At 48.4% G+C, this 12,019-nt stretch overlaps 1 pseudogene; it reads right to left on the reverse strand.

Moving 5' to 3' along the window:
• Positions 1-715: 715 nt before the first annotated feature.
• On the reverse strand, positions 716-1,545 carry LOC138283249 (phytanoyl-CoA dioxygenase, peroxisomal-like; annotated as a pseudogene).
• Positions 1,546-12,019: the final 10,474 nt, after the last annotated feature.

Consider the following 12,019-nt stretch of genomic DNA (forward strand, 5'->3'; position numbering starts at 1 on the left):
TGTGAGAAAAGAATCAACGCATCACCTCCCCTGTCAGTGAGGAACTATCGCATTGCCTTTCTGTGAGGAAAGAATCAATGCATCACCTCCCTTGCGCAGTAAAGAACGGACACATTGATTTGTTTATTAGGTGCCTCACCTCCCGTGGCCCGCATCGTCTTTGATTTTTGACACATCCCAGGATTTTTTTTTATTTTTTAAAGTGAGTAGTACAATTTTATTTGAAATATTCCACGAAAAGATCTAAAAGTTATCTTTTTATTAAATGTTTATAAATGCTTTTTTTGAGTTTCATGTTCTGCCTGAGAAGGATGGATGGACGTTAAACTCCCCATTTAGTTTTGAGTGAGTGACATTTGTTAATTCTTCCAAAACATACGACAGGACACCTGCAATCAAATTATTTATCCCCACGCTGTCAATAGTGTATTATTTCTGAAGGCTAATTTCGAGACTAGGTTGTGATGATTTTCATAATTTTTATTTAATAAGCAAGTGTTCATTTGTCAAGATATCACCAATTCTGATTAAAATGCATCTGCGGTATGTATTTCACCTTTGTCATCACCATGTAGCAGTTACACTCATCACAATTTCGAATCGGCCAATACAGTAGCTTTGTTGACGCTTAGAGAAGACAATTCAACAATCACTAGTGTTTGCCATTTCACCATACGGTACTAGCTTCTGCGTATATTAGAAGGCATTAAATGACATTAAAACAGTTATTTTACTGTTAAAGGTTGCTGCATGATCCCGCTCTTCAGCTCGCTGTGTTTCAAAGGTTTATTCTTTCTCCTTGTACAAGTCGTGCTCTCAGCTGCCAAACATCTTTAAAGGATAACTCTATTCCGGGTCCAATCCTTTTCACTAGAATTTCTGCAATTTCCTTTTCAATGTTTTCTTGAGTCGTACCCTTCACATCAATGTACTCACAATTGGAGCTTGCATCATGGCAAGAAATTGCCTTGCGGAATCCTGATGTCCTGTTCATTCCAGATCCATGAATAAGTACTGGATGAAAGAAAACAGTGTCCCCTTTCTCCATAACGAGATGGACCCTTGGAAGGCTTTTATCATAGTCACGCACACCATGATATATCTTATTTACACCCCCCTCCCATTCAGGGTAGTCATGCTGTTTCAAGGACTCTATGCGTTCCTGGAAGGGCTACTAGGCAGCCATTGCTGCGGTCTATCCTCTCCATTGCAGTCCATGCACAAACAATTTGATCTGAGGGGCCTAAATGGAAAATAGTGTAGGTCCTGATGCATTGGATGACGAGAAGACTTTTTACCTGGATCTGGAGGCTTGTTTATCAGTATAGTATGCATGGCCATGATGTTTGGTCCGGTGAAACACTGCACATATTTTAAAATCTGAGGCAGACTGCAGTATCTGAAAAGCTCTTCGTCATTCTGAAAGTCCTGTATCTTAGTGATGGCTTTCTGGTCTGGAACAAATTCAGATTTAGCGATGGCAACGTCTCTCATAATTATCAATCCTGGAACTGACACCTCTTTCCTGCAGATCCTTTCAAACTCATTCCTTCAAACCTTTCAAGGCAAAACATGCAATCAACAGTCTGCTGACAGAAGACGATATATGCACTCTGAATTCTTCAATGTCTCTGTCTGAAACCAGATTTTTAATCACGAGAAACCCATTTTCCTCGTAAAAAATTCTCTGATCTGGGGACAGGAGGTTATTATCCATGGAATACCGAAATTCTGTTGGATAGTTGGCATTCACCATCTGTGCTGCTGTCTGGACAGATATGATGTCAGTCGGAAGCAGGGACAGATGCCCTAGGAGCACCTGCAGGCGGGCGGCCCCCGGACTGAGGCTCTCTCGTACCGGTCTCCACATCCCAGGTACTTCATGCTAAAAAGAAACAACCATTGATTCCTATAGACTAAGACTCATTTAATCCTTTAAAGAGTGATATCTTTACTTGAATATGTTGGATTTTTGTTATTTTGGTCTTGTTTTACTCAGATAAAAAAATGGCTATTTTTATAAACTGGAGTGGATTGTGTGTTTATGTGTGTTCTTTTTTTTTTTACTATCCTTGTGGGGACTAGAGTGTGATAACACACTCACGCTGTGGGGACTTGATTGCACTGTGGGGACCTGAACCCAAGTCCCCACAAGGCAATGTCTTCCAAATTTTATAAAATGACTCCAGAAACATCTGTACAGATTTTCACATTTTGAAAAAATTTGACCTTCTGGGGACTTGTGTTTCAGTATGTGTTTATTGTTTTGCTCAGCCCTGTCCCTGTAGAAAGGAGGTGGTACTGCAGCCTCAAATACACCTTGAAAACGAAACACACTTCACTAATCTGATTCCCAGCAGCCACGGTAAATTAAAAGCAGGAGTGGTGCAGGTGTCATATTAGATTTGTGCCTGAAGACACAGTGACCTTTTAAATGTTCTGTAGCTTTTTTTTTTAACTTTTTCATCTTAACAATCAAATTATGCTTTTGACTTAGTTTGCTCTACATGCTCTACATGCTAAGTATATTTTAAGATGTATGAAAAACTTAACTTGAACCAATTCAATCCAGTTTATTTTGATACCTGTGCTCGACAAATCAGTTGAGTTGTTTTACCTAAGATGAATATGACATGCATTAAAACAAATATGAGCTCCACCTAAATGAATTCAACATGTCTTAAACTGAATATGACCAATGCTGAAATTAAAATGAAAGTTGTCAAAATTAATATATTGTGCTTTGAAATTGATATGATACACAGCAAAATAAATACTGCATATATTGAAATTAATATAACCTATGTTGAAATGGATATGACCCGTGTTAAAATTATTATGACAGGTGTTAAGGTGAATATGACATCCATTGAAATGAATGACATTCATAGAAAGGAATATGACACATGTTAAGATGAATATGAGCCACTTTGAAATGAAAATGACACCTTGTGAAATTAATATGGCCCACATCAGAAGTATTATGGCATTCTGTAACATGAATATCAGACTTTTTGTCAATGAAAATGAAACTGTGAGATAAATGTAATATGCTTTGAAATGAATTAGGCAAATATTGAAATGAACACAAGCCATGTTTAAATGAATATGACTGCTGTTTAAATGAATATGGCTTTCTCTGAACTTATGTTCATTTGCTTTAAAATAAATATCACATATTGAAATCGATGTTACATATTCTCAAAGGGTCGCATTAAGAATTTGGCGGTTTGTGCACCACCATGGCGGTGGTGTGACTGCCATCTGCTTGGCAGTCAGACCACAGTATTACGATGCAGGCAATCCCTTAGGGAAAGACTGCTGCAGTCCCGCCAGCACCACCAGGCAGTGCAGACCACGGCGGCAGCAAGGCAGGCGAAAAAGGCAGACGGAGCCAGTGTTTTGGATGGAAACATTATGATGTTGCCTACCGCTAGCATGACCGTGGCAGTCCAACCACCACACCCCAGCAGGTGGAAATGGAAAGCATAAAAGAAGCAACTCACCTGCAGGCAGTGTTACATGACCTGTGCCGCTATGGAGCCCATCATACACACGTCCTTCCGCCGGTGCTGCTCATCGATGGACCCACACAGCACCCACATTGCAACACAATGGAAGGTTAATGGGATGCACAATAGGTTGTGAAACACATATCCAAAGTTCACAATGCAAACAATACCTGCATAATAGTGATGGCGACATCAGGAGCATTCATGGACACATTTCACTTTGCACATGCCCCTAAAACAGCATTTGCATAGGAACTGACCCTTCATGTATCTGAGGGCAAACAATATTAGAGCCAAGTGATATGCCTAGCTGCCAAATGTGTAAGCGCAAGTCACGAAAGCACATACAACGGTACAGCATGGTCCAGTCATCTAGATGATGTAGCTGTAAGATACACACATCAAAGTGGACACATGGTCAGTCAAATCCAAAGGAAGCTACCACAATTTAGCACCCTCCATGTGTGGACAAACAAAGCTCTAGCTCCCGCACATGAGACAAAAGTACAATCTATATCAGGGGACAAATCTACACCATACATGCTGACATTGGCCAACACAAGATGAAATACTTACCCTAGCAAGCATAACACAATGCAATGACACCCCAATTGGATCAACACCCACATATCCATACAGTGAACATCTACCCTTGTCTTGGGTGACCAACACTTCCCACAAAGTCAGATATTGAAAAACAACAGCAAATGTGGTGGATGTGTTTGTTGGTGTTGTGGTGGTTTCAAGGGGTATGGTGACTGAGGTGTGTGGGGCTGTGGGTTGTGAGCTGTTGTAGGAGGCTGGCCTGGCTTGTAGTGGGTACCTTAGGTACTTACACCTTATACCAGGCCCAAGTGTCCCTTATTAGTGAAATGTAGTAGTGTTCTAGCAGCTTAGGCTGATAGAGGTAGCTGTAGCAGAGCAGCTTAGGCTGAACTAGGAGACATGCAAAGCTCCTGCAATACCACTTATAGTTACACAGTACTTATACACAATAAAAGGCAATACTCAGTGTTACCAAAAATAAAGGTACTTTATTTTAGTGACACAAGGCCAAAATTATCTCAGAGGCAATACTCCTTCTGAAGGTAAGTATTATACACAATATATACACTAGACACCAAAATCAGGTAAGTAAATAGTCATAGGATAGTGCAAACAATAGAAAATACCATATAATGCAATAGGAAGAAATAGGACTTGGGGCAACACAAAACATATACTAAGAAAATGGAATGTGAATCACTAATTCCCCCCTAGGCAAGTGTAGTGTGTAGAGGGGCGCTGGGAGTGTAAGAAAACCACAAAGGTTGGTAAAATACCCCACCCCAGAGCCCAGGAAAGTAGGAGCAAAGTACTGCAAGTTTCCTCAGGACACACTAAAAGTCGTGAATAGAGTTATTGCAAGAACCAAGCAAGACTGCAAGCAACAAATGGTGGATTCCTGGACCTGAAGACCTGTAACGAGAGGAGACCAAGTCCAGAAGTCGCAGAAGATTCCAGGAAGGACAGGAGCCTCTGCCAACCTAGAAGATGATGCAAAAGAGGATTCTCCGTTTGGAAGAAGTCTGCAGAAGAGCACCAAAGAAGATGGCTGTGGGTTCCTGCATGATGTAAAGGATGTCCCACGTGGAGATGTTGGATGCAGGCGAGTTGTCGTGCTGGATTAGTCCAACAAGCCTTGGTTCAAGCAATGTCGTGGATTGTATCAAAATGGCTCTGCCTGGACCCTGGAGGGACCTGGGGGCCTCAACTAGGACTGAGGAGGCAGAGGGGGGTCCCAACACTAGAGGGAACCTACAGATGACCAGGCAGCACCCACAGAGGTCCCAGGACACGGGGACAAAGAAGGTGCAAATTCCGGTTGCTGCAGCACTACAAAAGAAGATCCCATGCCGCCGGAGAACAACTCAGTGAGTTGAGCGTCGCAGGATATAGTGCTGGGGACCTGGGCCAGGCTGTGCATGAAGGATTCTTGCAAATAGTCACAGAGGCCTCAGGAGGTGAAGATGACGTGGTGCACAGGAGTACTGTCGCAAATGAGGAAGGCAAGCCTTTACCTCCTCCAAATTTGGACAGCTGGACCTTAGGACAGTCTGTGCGAAGAGGTCCACCACCTTTGGTCCAAGGAGCACGCTCGTTATCAGGAGAGGAGGCCCAGAGAACCGGTCGTCGTCTTAGAAGGTGCCTGCTGGAGCAGGGAAGTGACTCTGTCACTCCACGGGAGATTTCTTCAGTCCTTCTGGTGCAGGGTGAAGACAGGGAGTCCCCAGAGTGTGCACCCCATGGAAACTGTTGCAGTTGCTGGCTGGAGCTGAAGTTGCAGAGTCGCAGTAGATTCCAGGAAGGACAGGAGCCTCTGCCAACCTCGAAGATGGTGCAAAAGAGGATTCTCCGTTTGGAAGAAGTCTGCAGAAGAGCACCAAAGAAGATGGGTGTGGGTTCCTGCATGATGTAAAGGATGTCCCACGTGGAGATGTTGGATGCAGGCGAGTTGTCGTGCTGGATTAGTCCAACAAGCCTTGGTTCAAGCAATGTCGTGGATTGTATCAAAATGGCTCTGCCTGGACCCTGGAGGGACCTGGGGGCCTCAACTCGGACTGAGGAGGCAGAGGGGGCTCCCAACACTAGAGGGAACCTACAGATGACCAGGCAGCACCCACAGAGGTCCCAGGACACGGGGACAAAGAAGGTGCAAATTCCGGTTGCTGCAGCACTACAAAAGAAGATCCCATGCCGCCGGAGAACAACTCAGTGAGTTGAGCGTCGCAGGATAGAGTGCTGGGGACCTGGGCCAGGCTGTGCATGAAGGATTCTTGCAAATAGTGCACAGAGGCCTCAGGAGGTGAAGATGACGTGGTGCACAGGGGTACTGTCGCAAATGATGAAGGCAAGGTCTTACCTCCTCCAAATTTGGACGGCTGGACCTTAGGACAGTCTGTGCGAAGGGGTCCACCACCTTTGTTCCAAGGAGCACGCTCGTTATCAGGAGAGGAGTCCCAGAGAACCGGTCGTCGTCTTAGAAGGTGCCTGCTGGAGCAGGGAAGTGACGCTGTCACTCCACAGGAGATTTCTTCGGTCCTTCTGGTGCAGGGTGAAGACAGGGAGTCCCCAGAGTGTGCACCCCATGGAAACTGTTGCAGTTGCTGGCTGGAGCTGAAGTTACAGAGTCGCACTACATTCCAGGAAGGACAGGAGCCTCTGCCAACCTAGAAGATGGTGCAAAAGAGGATTCTCTGTTTGGAAGAAGTCTGCAGAAGAGCACCAAAGAAGATGGCTGGGGGTTCCTGCATGATGTAAAGGATGTCCCACGTGGAGATGTTGGATGCAGGCGAGTTGTCGTGCTGGATTAGTCCAACAAGCCTTGGTTCAAGCAATGTCGTGGATTGTATCAAAATGGCTCTGCCTGGACCCTGGAGGGACCGGGGGCCTCAACTCGGACTGAGGAGGCAGAGGGGGCTCCCAACACTAGAGGGAACCTACAGATGACCAGGCAGCACCCACAGAGGACCCAGGACACGGGGACAAAGAAGATGCAAATTCCGGTTGCTGCAGCACTACAAAAGAAAATCCCATGCCGCCGGAGAACAACTCAGTGAGTTGAGCGTCGCAGGATAGAGTGCTGGGGACCTGGGCCAGGCTGTGCATGAAGGATTCTTGAAAATAGTGCACAGAGGCCTCAGGAGGTGAAGATGACGTGGTGCACAGGGGTACTGTCGCAAATGAGGAAGGCAAGCTCTTACCTCCTCCAAATTTGGACAGCTGGACCTTAGGACAGTCTGTGCGAAGGGGTCCACCACCTTTGTTCCAAGGAGCACGCTCGTTATCAGAAGACGAGTCCCAGAGAACCGGTCGTCGTCTTAGAAGGTGCCTGCTGGAGCAGGGAAGTGACTCTGTCACTCCACGGGAGATTTCTTCGGTCCTTCTGGTGCAGGGTGAAGACAGGGAGTCCCCAGAGTGTGCACCCCATGGAAACTGTTGCAGTTGCTGGCTGGAGCTGAAGTTGCAGAGTCGCAGTAGATTCCAGGAAGGACAGGAGCCTCTGCCAACCTAGAAGATGGTGCAAAAGAGGATTCTCCGTTTGGAAGAAGTCTGCAGAAGAGCACCAAAGAAGATGGCTGGGGGTTCCTGCATGATGTAAAGGATGTCCCACGTGGAGATGTTGGATGCAGGCGAGTTGTCGTGCTGGATTAGTCCAACAAGCCTTGGTTCAAGCAATGTCGTGGATTGTATCAAAATGGCTCTGCCTGGACCCTGGAGGGACCGGGGGGCCTCAACTCGGACTGAGGAGGCAGAGGGGGCTCCCAACACTAGAGGGAACCTACAGATGACCAGGCAGCACCCACAGAGGACCCAGGACACGGGGACAAAGAAGATGCAAATTCCGGTTGCTGCAGCACTACAAAAGAAAATCCCATGCCGCCGGAGAACAACTCAGTGAGTTGAGCGTCGCAGGATAGAGTGCTGGGGACCTGGGCCAGGCTGTGCATGAAGGATTCTTGCAAACAGTGCACAGAGGCCTCAGGAGGTGAAAATGACGTGTTGCACAGGGGTACTGTCGCAAATGAGGAAGGCAAGCTCTTACCTCCTCCAAATTTGGACAGCTGGACCTTAGGACAGTCTGTGCGAAGGGGTCCACCACCTTTGTTCCAAGGAGCACGCTCGTTATCAGGAGAGGAGTCCCAGAGAACCGGTCGTCATCTTAGAAGGTGCCTGCTGGAGCAGGGAAGTGACTCTGTCACTCCACAGGAGATTTCTTCGGTCCTCCTGGTGCAGGGTGAAGACAGGGAGTCCCCAGAGTGTGCACCCCATGGAAACTGTTGCAGTTGCTGGCTGGAGCTGAAGTTGCAGAGTCGCAGTAGCCTTTCTGGATACTTTCTTGCAGTGACAGAGGTTCCTGGAGCAGTCTGCGGTTGATCCGAGGTCAGACGATAAAGCAGGAGTTGCAGAAGATTCCTGGTAGAAACTTGCAAGACAAATCTGAAGAGGAACCCACAGGAGAGACCCTAAATAGCCCTGAGAGGAGGATTGGCTACCTATCCAGGTATTGCACCTATCAGGAGGGGTCTCTGACGTCACCTGTTGGCACTGGCCACTCAGAGATCTCCAGGGTGTCCCCACACCTTGGAAAACAAGATGGCTAACACCAGGGACACAATGCAGGAGCTATGGGCACCACCCCTGGAGTGGTGATGGACAGGGGAGTGGTCACTCCCCTTCCCTTTGTCCAGTTTCGGGCCAGAGTAGGGACAGGGGGTCCCTGACTAGGTGTAGACTGGCTTATGCAAGGAGAGCACCATCTGTGCCCTGTAAAGCATTTCCAGAGGCTCTGGGAGGCTACCCTACCCAAGCCTGTAACACTTAGGGGGTCATTACGACCCTGGTGGCCGGCGGTAAGTTGACGGTAACACCGCCAACAGGCTGGCGGTGTTCCGCCAGCAATTATGACCGTGGCGGAATTGCCACGGCCATACCGCCGGCCCCTCCATTATACCGCCAGGATTCCGCCATTGAAAGGCCAGCGGTAAGGGGACTTGGGGTGCCCCTGGGGGCCCCTGCACTGCCCATGCGCTTGGCATGGGCAGTGCAGGGGCCCCCAGGCATAGCCCCATCGCGCATTTCACTGCCCGAATTTCGGGCAGTGAAATGCGCGACGGGTGCTACTGCACCGCTACACATCAGCATTGCCGCCGGCTCTATTACGAGCCGGCTGCAATGTTGATGTGACATTTCTGCTGGCCCAGTGGACGGTAACACTGTTACCGTCCGCTGGCCCAGCGGAAATGTCATAATAGGGAGACAGGAATACCACCGGCAATGGCAGTATTCTGTCTCCCGCGGCCTCAGCGGTCTTTTTCAAAGACCGCCGAGGTTGTATTGACCCCCTTAATTTCCAAAGGGAGATAGCGTAACACATTCCTCCCAAAGGAAATGCTTTGTTCTGCCTTCCTGGGGCTGGGCTTCTCAGACCCCAGGAGGGAAGAACCCTGTCTGTGAGGTGGCAGCAGGAGTAGCTGCAGTGCAAGCCTCAGAGAGCTGGTTTGGCAGTACTGGGGGTCCATGGTGGAGCCCACAGGATGCATGGGATTGGACCCCCAATACCAGATTTGGAATGGGGGGACAATTCCATGATCCTAGACGCCTTACATGTCCATATTTGGAGTTACCATTGTGAAGCTGCATATAGGTATTGACCTATATGTAGTGCATGCTTGTAATGGTGTCCCCGCACTCACAAGTCCAGGACTTTGGCCCTGGACTGCGTGGGGGCACCTTTGCTAGTGCAAGGGTGCCGTCACACTTAGTAACTTTGCACCTAGCCTTCAGTAAATGAAGGTTATACATACAGGTCACTTATAAGTTACTTAACTGCAGTGAAAATGGCTGTGAAATAGTGTGTGCACTATTTAACTCAGGCTGTAGTGGTAGTCCTGTGAAAGGGTTTGTCTGGGCTCCTCATGGGTGGCAGAAGAAATGCTGCTGCCCATAAGGATCTTCTGGAACCCTAATGCCCTAGGTACCTAGGTACCATATACTAGGGACCTGTAAGGGGGGGTCCACTGTGCCAATTGGAATTGGCGTATGAAGTCACTAAACTATAGTGACTAATTTGGAAGCAGACAGAGCATAAGCACTGAAGTTCTGGTTAGCAGAACTTCAGTGACACAGTTAAGCACTACTGACAATACACACAGTAGGCCACAAACTATGAGCACTGGGGTCCTGGCTAGCAGTATCCAAGTGAGACAGTAAAAATACACTGACATACACTCACAAACAAGCCAAAAGTGGGTGTAACTATGCTAGAAAGAGGGTACTTTCTCAAAGGTGTTGTCTGGGTGTATGGTGGGTGTGATGGATGTGTCACTGGGTGTTGTGGTGGTGTCTGTGGGAATGGTGGATGTGGTGTGTGGGTCGGTGGGAGTGTCTGTTGAAATGATAGCTGATGTGGTGTCTGTGGGTGAATGTTGAGTGCCTGCTTGCCGATGTGTCTGGTAGAGTTTGTGTCGCTGTGTGCTGTTTGTGTGTGTTGAGGTTGGTGCATGCAGATGTGTCTGTGTGCTTAGAACAAGTAGGGGAATAGGGAATTTGGATAGGGGAAAGAGAGGTGGTGGGAGGGAGGATTGGGGATGGATTGCTGTCATCAATAAGGAGGCCAGAGCCTGAAAAGATCTCTGTAGGCCAGACACCATCGAAATCATCAACACCATCCACTCCGGCTCTCCATATGACCCCTGCACTCACCACATCCTCACCAAAGCAAGCTCCGTCATCGCACCCCAACTACGGAAGATCATCAACAGCTCCCTGAGAGCTGGAAACACGCCAAGATCAATGCCCTCCTCAAAAAATCGAAGGCGGACCGAAAGGACCTCAAGAACTTTCGGCCTATCTCCCTGCTCCCCTTCCCGGCAAAATTCATTTAGAAGGCTGTCAACAGACAACTAACCCGCTTCCTCAAGGAAAACTGCACCCTGGACCCTTTCCAATCCGGATTCCGCAGCAACCACAGTACCGAAATCGCCCTCATCGCCGCCACAGATGAAATCAGAACCACACTGGACAACAGCAAAACCGTGGCCCTCATCCTCCTGGACCTCTCAGCTGCGTTCGACACCGTCTGCCACCACACCCTACGCTCACGCCTCAGCAATGCAGGAATCCGTGACAGTGCCCTGGACTGGGTCATCTCCTTTCTCACCGGCAGAACCCAGACAGTCTGCCTCCCCCCATTCCACTCGGAGGCCACCAAAATAATTTGTGCCGTACCCCAGGGTTCGTCCCTCAGCCCGACCCTCTTCAACGTCTACATGACCCTGCTTGCTAAGATCACCCGATCCCACAACCTCAACATCATCTCATACGCTGACGACACCCAGCTGATCCTATCCCTCACCAAGGACTCCACCAAGACCAACCTCCTCGAAGGAATGAAGGCCATCACCGAATGGATGAAGAGCAGCTGCCTCAAACTCAATTCTGAAAAGACGGAAGTCCTCTTCTTCGGCTCTACCCCCTCAGCATGGGATGACTCCTGGTGGCCTGCCACTCTCGGAGCCACTCCGACTCCCACCGACCACACATGCAACCTAGAATTCACCTTGGACTCCCCATTATCCATGACCCAGCAAGTCAATGCCATCTCCTCCTCCTGCTTCAACACCCTCCGCATGCTCCGAAAGATCTACAAATGGATGCCCACCGAAACCAGAAGAACAGCTGCCCAAGCCCTATTAAGCAGCAAACTGGACTACGGCAATGCCCTCTGTGCAGGAACCACGGCCAAACTCCAGAACAGGCTGCAACGCATCCAGAACGCCTCTGCATGCCTCATCTTGGACATCCCCTGCCACTGCCACATCACAGACCACCTGAGAAACCTGCACTGGCTCCCGGTCAAAAAAAGAATCACCTTCAAACTCCTCACCCACGCTCACATAGCACTGCACAACACCGGACCAGAATACCTCAACAGACGTCTCTCCTTCTACACCCCGACCGGGCAT

This window comes from Pleurodeles waltl, chromosome 3_1 (genome assembly GCF_031143425.1).
Source record: "Pleurodeles waltl isolate 20211129_DDA chromosome 3_1, aPleWal1.hap1.20221129, whole genome shotgun sequence".
Lineage (NCBI taxonomy): Eukaryota > Metazoa > Chordata > Amphibia > Caudata > Salamandridae > Pleurodeles > Pleurodeles waltl.